Source organism: Sus scrofa, chromosome 9 (genome assembly GCF_054392235.1).
Source record: "Sus scrofa isolate SSC_HxYL_T2T_F1_AM1 chromosome 9, Sscrofa_HxYL_maternal_Yorkshire_Landrace_v2.0, whole genome shotgun sequence".
Classification (NCBI taxonomy): Eukaryota; Metazoa; Chordata; class Mammalia; order Artiodactyla; family Suidae; genus Sus; species Sus scrofa.
Genome location: NC_139391.1, coordinates 27,398,309 through 27,410,562, shown reverse-complemented (window position 1 = coordinate 27,410,562; position 12,254 = coordinate 27,398,309). Strand labels below are relative to the sequence as shown.

General features: G+C 46.3%; 1 protein-coding gene across 4 annotated transcripts in view; it reads right to left on the bottom strand.

Moving 5' to 3' along the window:
- Positions 1 to 11,776, bottom strand: part of LOC110255418 (uncharacterized) — a 273,087-nt gene extending 261,311 nt beyond the window's left edge. For all 4 annotated transcript variants that reach the window (XR_014815062.1, XR_014815056.1, XR_014815063.1 and 1 more), the window contains exon 1: positions 11,703 to 11,776. The gene's annotated coding sequence lies outside the window, so the exon portion shown is untranslated. The remainder of the gene's footprint in view (positions 1 to 11,702) is intronic.
- Positions 11,777 to 12,254: the final 478 nt, after the last annotated feature.

Genomic DNA, 12,254 nt, shown 5'->3' with positions numbered 1-12,254 from the left:
TGTCCACTCACAAAAGTCCCCATTTGCCTGAACCAGTGGAGTCTTGGTCCAGCTTTATGCATCCACTATACCTCCTGCTGCCTCAGACCCTTGGGTCCAGGACAACTCCTCCTGCGACCTGAGAATCCAAGTCATGAGCCTTGACCAAGGACATGACTCCTAAGGCCAGTGGAAAATGTTCCTAAGGAGATTAAAGGAAGAAAGTTCATTAGCCGGGCTGCTTCGGACTGCAAACAGCAGAGAAGTCTGACTCAAACTGGTTTAAAGATAAGGAAATGCATTCTTACATAATAAGAAGTCAAAGTGAAGTCAATAAATTGGGTAGGCCCCAGATGTAGTTAATCAGAAGCTATACATTGTCATCAAAGACCTCGGTTGCTTCAGCTGCTACTCTGCCATCTAGGTATTTGTTTCTTCCTCAGGCTGGTGGCAAGATGTCTCTCCCGTTCCAGCTGCCATGTTCAGCGAGAATATGCCCAGAGGAAGAACAGCCGTCTCTTCTTCCTCTTTTCTCTTTCTTAGAGCAGGAAACCTTTCCCCCAAAAGCAAGCACTTAGCACACTTCCCCTCTCATCCCATTGGCCAGAAAATGGGGGCCACATGTACATTGCTAAATTATGCACTATGAGAAGAATATTTTTATTATACTTAGCTGAGTTCAATTATTTGGGTGGATCACAGTGTCCACTCTACAGTGTAAATAGGGCCATCAAATAAACACAGCTATTATAGCAAATGCTTGCCCCAGAACCTCCTAGAGCAGAACCGTGATGCTCCCTCTGACCCACCATCACCCCCGTCTTCCGTGCTCTAAGTTCTCAGCATTAAAGTCACTCATCTGGGAGAGATGGAGGGAAAAGAATGTTGTGGTCAAATATAATTGGGAAATGTACACGCCACATCTCAGAGATTCATGGTTATCAGTTCATTTATTTAAAGCTTTGCAGAGTTCTGCAGACTGCTTAATTTATCATCTCCCAATCTTATCTATCTATGGTGTGTGTGGTTTTTTTTTTTTTTTCCCCAAGTGATTTAAAACTATCCTTCTGTGGAATGAATGCCCCTTAAACTTTAAGAAACTTGAAGACATGGTCTTTCTTGGAAATAGGTGATATTTGATTCTTTCTTCTTCCCAAAGTCTCAGATTAAACAGCAGCTTTTCCAGGAAGCCCAGCACCCACCCAACAGAGGGGGACCAAAGCACTGATCCCACTCTATTTGTAATTGCCCGTTCTTGTAGTTTTCTCCCCAGCAATCTGTGAGCTCTCTGAGGTCAGAAACAGTGTCTTGCTCAAGGCTGTGTATCCAATACCCAGCATGGCGGCCAGCATAGCAAAGGGACAGAATGTTCCTTGGAAGAATCCAATGGCCTACCTGTGGTTTTACCTGAAGGTAAGAATATAAACTGGAATGAGGCCAAGACAGACAATAACTGATCTCAGCCTTTCTAATCCACTCTGCCTGTGTGTAATCACTGCACACCTCTCCAAGACTGCTGAGGAGTTAACTTTTTCCAGAAATTCCAGTCAGCACAAACGAAGCCTTTGTCCACAGATGGCACCTCTGCACCCACAGTCCTCCATGGAGAGCCTCAGCCCTCCCAGGCCTGAAACTCCTGTCGGAGGACCCAGGCAAAGCCTCTGTTCTACCTTCTGATTGGGCCTTTGGGGCTGCCTCGTGACACTCACACCACTTCCATACATGGAAGTTAATTATCCTCTGGGCAGAGGTCATCAAGTCTGTAAAAGTGCCCAGAGTGGGTTGGAAGAAAGTTCTTTCCTAAGTACAGAGTCAGATTATAACTACTGTTGAGAGAGAGAGAAAGAGAGAGAGAGAGGAAGGAAGGAAGGAGAAGCAGCAGGCCTCCAGTTGGCATGGCACAAATGCATCAGATGTGGTGCCTCAGGGTGGGGATGTGCATGGAGAGATGGAGGGTGAGTGGCTTCCCCTGACTAGTGGTCCAGATAATGTTGGCCTTATGGGAGCAGCATGGTGGGCTGTTGAGAACACGCTTGGTTGCCCATCCAAGACCACCCTCTACTTTTCTTCCTCCTTCCAAACAGAAATGAGTTTGGATTCAGGCATCCATCCTCTTTCAAACAGCCATGTATTTCAGGGGAAGCTGATGCCAATCCCATCTCCAGACAATGACTCTGGTTTGTCTATAAACCAACCACGGTAACTCCATTGCATCTGGCAAGGCTTTATTTAGGAACAGGCATGAGACCCTCTTCTGACCAGTGAGCTGTAAGGGTAAGATCTCTGAGGAGGCTTCTGGGAAAGTTTCCCTGTTTCTCAAAGAGAGAAATGGAAAAAAAGGAAATTCATTCTTCTTCCCCTGATCGTTTCTGGCGCAGAAGTGATGGCTGGGCCTGCAGCAGCCATTTTGTCACTAGTCTGAAGATAAAGCCAACATCAAAGTGGCAGAATGGAGAGAAGGAAACATCCTAGGTCTTTGGTGATGTTATCCAACCTGGGGTCATACTATAGCTGCAGTCCACACTAGCCAAGTAAGAAACTATGTGAGCAAACATTTTATCACTTTTTCACTTTGGTTTTATATATATTATGGCCAAAACCTTCCTAAGTCGAATGTACAAGGCCCCAAGGCCAGGTCTTGTGCATTCTATGTCCAGTTGGTGCGGCTTTTCTCCCCAGTGTTAGACAGTGGACACCACCAATGAGTGGGAACTGAGGCTATAGCTCTAGAAGAAGCTGGTTATGTTGTATTGTCACAGATGAAACCCTGAGACCTATGTAGGCCAGGCCCCTGAGGTCCACACGGCGCAAAGTAGTCATTCTTCCTGCCCAAGAGGAGAGTGAGATAAAAAAGCTCATCTACACCTATTACCCTTGAGAAAAGACCCAGCTTCCACCCAAATGTGTAAAAAGGGCTCTATCCCTCTCAGCTGAGTTGGGATAGATCAGAAAACCTTGAGCCAAAGAGCTAGCCCAGAGCAATAATAGCCATATTTATAATAATATTATATTATTAGTCTCACTATTTAATATATAGTGAAAAATACTTGTACTAGGTAAGGTTGAAGGTGAAAGGACATGGCTCGCCACTGACCCTCTTAAATTTATGGACTCTTGACTGAAAGTAGAGGTCTTGGTGATTAGCCAGGAAAGAGATGCCTGCCTGGTCATGGGAGTGGGGATAGACATGCAGTGCTAGTGCATCCCCGTCAGGGAGGTTCCCAGAAGCTAAATGCACTCCTGGTAATTCAATAATTCTGTCACTCAGAAAGCGGTACCCTTGAAGTTCCCGTAGTGGCGCAGTGGTTAGCGAACCTGACTAGGAACCATGAGGTTGCGGGTTAGATCCCTGCCCTTGCTCAGTGGGGTAAGGATCCGGCGTTGCCGTGAGCTGTGGTGTAGGTTGCAGACGCGGCTCGGATCCCGCGTTGCTGTGGCTCTGGCGTAGGCCGGTGGCTACAGCTCCGATTAGACCCCTAGCCTGGGAACCTCCATATGCCGCGAGAGCGGCCCAAGAAATAGCAAAAAGACAAAAAAAAAAAAAAAAAAAAAAAAAAAGAAAGCGGTACCCTCTGTCCTCGTACCCAAGTTCCAGGCTTTAGAATTCTCATGGGCCAGCACTGGGCCCCTCTTCTGTGCCCACCTTGCAGGGACGTTTTCCATTGGGGTCTACTTTGGGTTCCTAGGGTTTCTGTGGGCCTTGCTCAATGCCAGCAGCCATGCGAACATGCTGCACCTCATCTCATTAAGTTCTGGATTCTTCATTTCAGTTTCCCCATTAAAATGTAAATTCAAAAATTGCAGGGTTTTTCTTTTTCTTTGTTTTGTTCGCTGATATATCCTAGGTGCCTAAAACAGTTCCTGACACCTTGGAGTCACTTAATAAATAGTAATAAATGAAATAATCTCTGAAGTGGGGATAAAAGTAGTATCTACCCCATAGGATTATTAAAATACTGAGTGAGATAGTGTGCAAAACTGTGACTCACTGTCTGGCACCTAGTAATGCTAAATAAATGGCAGTTATTATTATTATTATCATTGTTATTATTATTGGCCTAACCTTTGTTTTTGCCCTACTGAACAGATAGACGACTTGTTCCACCTAAACCAATAACTGGTACTTCCAGATCCATTAAAAAAAAAAAAAAAAGAACTTATTGAGTGCCGACTATGTGTCTATACGGAGGCAGAAGCTTAAGAATTCTTTTTTTTTTTTTTGACTCATGTATATATATTTATTTTGTACTTTTGTTATAATCTGATATTATGTTATTAATTTTCTTTTTTTTTTTATTTTCCCACTGTACAGCAAGGGGGTCAGGTTATCCTTACATGTATACATTACAATTTCAGTTTTTCCCCCACCCTTTCTTCTGTTGCAACATGAGTATCTAGACATAGTTCTCAGACACAACTTAGAATAGATTTACAAGGAGATCCTGCTGAATAGCATTGAGAAGAATTCATTTTTGAATGTCAGATCTGTTCCTCCTCTTCTCCCAAATCTCCTTTTCTAATCTATTCTATGCTTTTTAACCCCAGTTTCCCTCTCAACCATCTGATCCCTCTCTTGCTCTCACCTAACACATCCTTGTGGTCACAAAGTTTCCAATCTCCCTAAGTAACGTCCCTCACGGTGGCCTCTCTTCTCCATCCTCTGTAAGTTCAGACCCTGTTTACCTCCCACCTGGGCTGGGACAGCCTCCGATCTTCTGCTCTCACCCTCCCACTGGTCCATTCCCATCTCTATACTCTTGCTAGATTCTTCTTCCCACCATTTGCCTTCCCCCAAACCTCATGCGCTCCCGTCTACCTTCAAAATCAAGTCCAAATTATTAGCAATGCTATCAGCAAGGATTTCATCTTGGTCGTGAACTATTCTTCTAACCTCTTCCGGCGCTACATCCCTTTCCTTACCATACCCTGTGGCCACCATTCCCTGACCTATGCAGGTCGAGTCACGCCTCTGCACATTCATTCAAATGGATCTTTTTGCCGGACACATGATTTTCCCTCACCACCAGCTATGCCAGTGGTTCTCAACCGGGAGCAATTTTGCCCCCAAGGGAACGTCTGGCAATGTCTGGAAACAGTTTTGGATGTCACAACTAGGACAGTGCATGCTACTGACACCTACTTTGTAGAGGCCAAGGATGCCTCTAAACATCCTAAAATGCACAAGACAGCCCCCCAACACCCAGAATTAATGGCCGCCAAAGTCAGTGGTGTCAAGGTTGAGAAATCTGGTCATGCAAATGCTACCTGTGCTTCAAAACCTACCTGAACTCTGCGTAGCTTCTCTGTGAGGGTCTGAAGCAGGAGCCTAGGGCCCTCCCCTCTAACTCCCCTCCAGCTTTGGTGACCCCATCAGTCCTTTTTGGCCTTCCAAAACCATGGGCCCATTCACTGACTTTCAAAATCTCTCTTCCAGCCTAGAGCAAATATCCCAAATTGACTCACATCAAATCACAGCCAGATAAGACAGTCTCTGATTGCTGTTGGACAAAATTCACTGTAGTTCCAATCGTCCTCCCCAAACCCTTTATTTCCATCTATTTGATTCTCCTCATGCTAGGGGTTAACGAGTTTCTCTCCACACAAAGGAGGGACTAACTGTCCCTCACTCCATGCGCTGAGCACAATGCCTGACCAAAGTGAGCGTTTGATGGGTATTTAGTGAATATTGAGTGTCACCAAACAAACCTTGACCATATGGTCTGAACTTAGTTTCTGCAAAAAAGGGTTCTGGCTGAGTAGTCTTTGTTCGTATCTTTTCTTTGTCTAAACCAACCTGTCGATTATACACGCCAGGATATAGCATGGGGAGGAATGGATCCTTTCTTGGGCACTTTCTATTTTAAAGACGAGAATGTAGGACAGTCCAGTCAGTTCCACTCCTATTTCAGGCAAGTGCTACTTCCCTGACTCCCCGACCTTTGCAGGACCAGATGGACAGGATACCTTTGTGAGGAACACCTCACATTTCAAAGAGTAGCGTGTTTCAAAGAGACACTTATCTTCTTTTTTTTTTTTTGCTTTAATGCTTTATACAGTTTTTAAAGGTTACTTTCCATTTAGTTTTTGCAAAATATTAGCTCTATTCCCCATGTTGTACAATATGTCCTTGAGCTCTCTTACACCCAATACTGTGTACCTCCCACTCCCCCACACTAGACTTACCTCTCCCCTTCCCACGGGTAACCTCTGGTTTGTTCTCCGTATTCGTGAATTCATCTTTTTTGTTATATTCATTAGTTTGTTGTATTTTTTAGATTCCACATATAAGCGATATCAGACAGTAGTTGTCTTTATCTAACTTATTTCCCTTAGTGCAATGACCTCCAAGTCCATCTATGTTGCTGCAAGTGGCAAAATTTCCTTCTTTGTTATGGCTGAGCAGTATTCCACTGTGTGTGTGTGTGTGTGTGTGTGTGTGTGTGTGTGTGTGTGTGTGTGTGTGTGTGTGTATGTACATAAGTATACCATATCTTATTTATCCAATTATCTGTTGTTGGACATTTAGGTTGCTTCCATATCTTGGCAACTGTATATAATGCTGCTGTGAACACTGAAGTGCCTTTATCTTTTCAAATTAGTGTTTTAGGGGGTTTATTGTTTATTTTGTTTTTGTTTTGTTTTGCTTTGGATATATACCCAGGAGTGTAATTGCTGCTGGGTCATACGGTAGTTCTTTTTCAGTTTTTTTGGGAAAGCTCCATATTTTTTTTACATGGTTGCACTAATTTACACTCCGCCTCAACAGTATACAAGTAAAGAGCCTCTTACCTTTAAGCTGATACAAAGTCGTAACCTCTAATTGGCTGTAAAGTCTAGTTGACAGATAGGAAATTGGAATCTGACACCCCAGGACTTTCCCCTGGGTGACGCTGACAGGCCCACCCTCAGAAAGACCACTCTGGACTCTGGGGACCAGATCTCTGAGCAGGTTCTCAGCTTCCATGCACTGCTGATGGCTGGTACAGTCAGCTTCTGTCTTTGGAGGTCTTGTGTTGGTGGCTGGCACCCTCCCTGTCCCTGTTCCTCCTGCTGCTGTGTATCAGTAAGCAGAACACTCCCAGGAAGCCATTAAGAGACAATTCACTTGACTACAAAATGGGCATTTCAGAGGACATGATGTTTACTGATAAGTAAATTATAAATAGTGACCCCAGGCTGATCACCCCTTCCCACCTGGCATGGGTCCAGCCAGCAACGAGTTCTGCCCCAGCCTCTTCCCCCAGGCTGGCTGGCCCTCTCAGCCTTTGCTTTGGGGAATTCGAGTCCTTTCGGATGGGTTCCAAATGCAAGTCTCCCCTCCAGATCCCAAATTACAGACCCCGTCATAGTTTCTTGCTCTCCTGGATTCCATCCATTTACCTCTACACAAGTCTCAATTCCTGATGCCTGAGTAGCCAGCCAAGCTTCATAAGTGATTCTTGAAGTCCTCTGCTGCCCTCAGGCCAAGGGTGCTGAACTCAGGGTTTAGGTGAAGAAAATTGGTGTGCACATATGAAGCTATTTGGAGAGTCTTTTGCTTTCTTTAGATTCTCAGAAGCACTCACTTTCTCCTCCATTCCGTCAACTGCTATGCTTTTTACCATTCAACATGTCTCCAATCCCTGCTTTTAATCAGCCTGTCTCCTCCCAAAAGCTTCTTTTTTTCTCTATCATCAGACTTTTGTGTCCATCATACTGCTCCCTACCACTGCCCTGCCCCTTGTCCATTGATCTTGTCTGATTCCGACAACCCACCTCCCGTGCACGACACAATCATCCTCCCCCACGCTGACATGTCACTGCCATAAAGCATCACTGTCCTCGGTAGGAAGGGACACGATTACACCGCACAGAATTAGGGCAAAAGACTAGCCATTACAATCTCTCATCTCTACAGAAAAGTAAATTCTTCACTTGACATCAGTTTCCTAGCTACTGCAGATTTTCCATCCAAATAATTCAGGATAGCAAGGGATCTTTTTTTTTTTTTTTTGTCTTTTTGCTATTTCTTGGGCCGCTCCCGCGGCATATGGAGGTTCCCAGGCTAGGGGTCGAACTGGAGCCTACGCCAGAGCCACAGCAATGCGGGATCCGAGCCGCGTCTGCGACCTACACCACAGTTTACAGCAACGCCGGATCCTTAACCCTCTGAGCAAGGGCAGGGACCGAACCGGCAACCTCATGGTTCCTAGTCGGATTCGTTAACCACTGCGCCACGACGGGAACTCCGCAAAGGGATCTTTTCTTTATTTCCAGGTTGATTTTTCAATACTTGGAAACGTGGGATAGAAAGAGCACTGAATGGAGCTCCCCATCGTGGCTCAATGGCAACAAACCCGATTGGGGTCCATGAGGATGCAGGTTCAATCCCTGGCCTTGCTCAGTGGGTTAAGGATCCGCCGTTGCTGTGAGCTGTGACACAGGTTGCAGATGTGGCTCAGATCTTGCGTTGCTGTGGCTGTGGCATAGGCTGGCAGCTGCAGCTCTGAATTCAACCCCTAGCCTGGGAACTTCCATATGCCACATGTGAGGCCCTAAAAAGTAGAAAAAGAAAATAAAAGAAAAGAAAGAGAAAGAAAAAAAAAGAAAGAGGGAAAGAGGACAGGGAACTTGTATTGGAATCCCAGCTCTGCCACTTACCAGCTGCATGACACTGGAAAAGAGGCTTAAACCCTCTAAAGCTCAGTTTCCCCTTATGCCAAACAGGGATGCTAACACCTTATCTTGCTCAGTGACAGTGAGGTCTGCACAACCTGCCTTACCTGTGGGTACCCAGCCCTGTGCCCATGCAGTGATCAGCCTAGAGGTCTCCATGACTAGACTGAAATAAGGAAAAAACACGGAGTTTGGAGATTTTGTCTTGTCACGCAGTTGCTGAGGACTCCTTGGGCAAGTAAGTGCGTTAATCTCTCAGGGATTTGATTTCTTCTTCTATAAAATGAAGACAAAGTCTCCACCCGGTTTACTCTATACAGGACATCTTAATCTGAAGTTTCTTTGTAAACTGAAGCATGTCGTAAAGTGTTTTGATGGTACATCTCCTTTTCAGAGAAGTCTGAACCTGGGGATTTTAACCAGATTCTTTCATCTCCTCTCCCCCGTCCCCCTCCCCAGCTTTCCAGTGGTGAGTATATTCCCCACCAGAAGATCAAAGAAGATCTTTACTGGTTCCTGTCTCTGGGAAAGTGGGGCAGATTTAGTAGCCTGGAGGGAGTTGGTTTTAAATTAAAACCCGGAGCACACCCAGGACTAGGACATGCCATGTCATCAACCTTCCATTGCTTGGCCTAAGTGACAACGAAACTCCATGAAAGCCCCCTAGAGAAATTCAGCAAGAATAAGGATTATTCAAACTAGCGTTTTAATCCAGCAGTTGCAACAAACTGACATGCTTCGGAATAAATCTTTTCTTCCACAATGTGTTTAACCTTAGTTTCACGTTAGCTCAGATGGTACTGGTCTGTCATAACCCCACGAGACCCTGGGGTCTTTAGGGTACACTGTTCCACCCAAAAAGCTGAAGGCGGGCACAATTAGTGTCGGCCCTGTCCCCAGGAGACAGGCAACCAGGTTAAACAACCAGGCATAATAACTGCCTTCAGGAATGTTTTCTTCGGAGGAGGAAACCAACAACAAAATCCCCCTATAACTCTCCCGGACTCTCCCCAGACACTAGACTCTGACCCAGCTCTGCAAACGTCCAATTCCCCCAAAGTTCCAGAACTGTCCCTCCGCCTAAGGAAAACAGCCCGACTTCCGCACTCCCTTTATTTGGTCCAAAGAGACAAAGCCTTAGATGTCTCTGGAAAGGGCAGGAAGGGATCACGTCTTGTTTTCTGATAACCGTGAATTTCCCTTGTTTCATCTGGCTTTTGACATTCAGCAAAACAAGTTGTTTACCAAGATTAACGTCGGATATAATCAAGGCCCCAGATAGTTCTACCTGTGGGTACCGAGACTCCACAACGCTGGGCTCAAATTACACTCTGCTTCCGTGGGGCCGCTTGCCTGCCTTATTGTGAGCTGCTTTCTGCTGATTTAAAGCGAGATGACACAGAGACAGATTAGTGAAAACCACAGACATTATAAATCGCAATTTGGCCTCAAAGGATGAATGAAGAAGCAAGGCTTTGATCTGTGATTCAGAGCGGAGCTGCAGTATTTACAGGAAAACGTGTCTTCGGGGAAAGAGAGAGAGAAAGAGAGATTGAGGCACAGGAGATAGCCTGTGGGTATTGAAAAGAATATTTCCTCAAATTACAGATGCCCTAAATGAACAGATGCCCTAAATGAACTCAGGCAGAGTTCCTCTCGCCATTTTGGCAAGCCTGGAAAGATTGGTGTTGAAGGGATTTACACACTGGGACATCTGGCCTGATAACACATTGCAGCACCTAATCCAGTCCCTGGCTGTCCTGTAATGCAGAGTGACAGAGAGAGAAGTGGTTCTATGATGCATGGATGTCCTCCTGCATTTTTTTTTTTCCTTGCCCTGCTGCCCTGTAGATTTTTCACGGGCCCTGAGAGACCAGAGCAGTCACTCTCTGAGCCAGACAGCTCTCTGCCCTTCTCCCAGTACAGGCTATATAACCTTGCTGGGGACTCTCAGGGACTCTGAGACTGAAGCCCATGACCCCTGGCAGCTCCTTGACCTCACACAGATCTAAGATGTCCGTGATCCACCAAATGGGTCTTTCTAGCACCTTCCACTGCCCGCCGATCTCCTCGCTCCCGTCTCAGCCCTTGACCTATTTAGAATTAGTGGCCTTATGGAATGGGAAGGGCTTTTAGAGATCAGAGAATCTATCCTCCCAAGCTTACAGATGGGTAAACAGGGGCTCAGAGAGGGAACGTTTCTTCCCCAAGGTCATCCACCTGGCTACTATGCTCCCACTTCCTGAACAACTGAACTTTGTAACAGACCAGACCTGTAACAAAATAACCCAATGGAGAAAATGCCTAAGAGATGCCCAATTCTCTCCCATCCAACTTCTCATTTTTGCTACCTATGGAGTAAGGGATGCTCAGAGGTCCTTTTAGCACCTCCCTTCCTTGGGTGGAAGGATGCAGAAAAACAGGAATCAACCAAGTGAAATGTCACATTATATACTGTGGATAATTACTACTGCTGATGTTTGTTGAGCATTGCGTATGCTCAGGTATTGCTGATCTGTATCCACTCACTGAATTCTCACAACGCCTCTCAGAGGTGGCTACACTCATTATCCCCTCTTGACAGATAAGGAAATGGAGATTTAGACAAATCCCCAGGCCCCACACCTGGTAAACCACAGAGGCAGGCCTTCACCCCAGGCAGCTCTGAGTAAGTGCAGAGTCCCAGTCCCTTAGCTGTTAACCAGCAGGTTTCAGAACTTGGGTCTTCTCCCCACCAACCGGGATGCTTGTTGGCAAGGAAACGGCTGAGCCTCACCCCTGGACTCCTCGCAGGCTGTCTTGGTCCAATCCCCCCACCTCCCAGGTGTCTCCCATCTTCCCCTCACCCTGAGAGCTTCTCCTCTGCAGCTTATCTTACAGTGATCGCGCTCCTTCCCCCACACCACTCCCCCTTGACTCTCCATTTCTCTTGTGCCCCCCTTTGATGGCTGCTCTCCCTGCTTTCACCATCATCTTTTCCTCCGTCCCCTGAAGTGCCACACCCAGCCTTCCCAGGATCTGCACCCTCTCTCCCATTCCTTCCCTCCACCACCCCTAACAAATCCCACCTGGATTTTAAGGAACTTAGACCGCGTCGCCTGCCCATCCCAGACCTTCGCTAATATGCACAAGGTTGTTTTGTAAACACCTACACTCTTCCTAGTGATTGGCTTACTCGTTTATTTCTCTGGGGGTGGGGAGCTGGGAGGAGGGGAATTTGTGCCCGAGTCTCTCTCCTTTTGATCGCCTCCTATACACCTAGCAAATATTCATGGAGCAATTTTCTGTCTGCTGAGCACCACGCTGGGTGCTGCCAACCGGAAGCTGAATAAGATGGAGCCGCTGAGCTTACCATCTGGCTCCTCTCTCTGCAGAATAAGGATAATAGGGAGTTCCCGTTGTGGCTCAGTGTGTTACGAACCTGACTAGTATCCATGAGGACTCGGATTGGAACCCTGGCCTCGCTCAGTGGGTTAAGGATCCGGCACTGCCGTGAGCTGCGGTGGAGTTCGCAGATTCAGCTCAGATCTGGTGTTGCTGTGGCTGTGGAGTAGGCCAGCCGCTGCAACTCAGATTTGACCCCTAGCCTGGGAACGTCCATATGCCTCAAATGGGGGGAA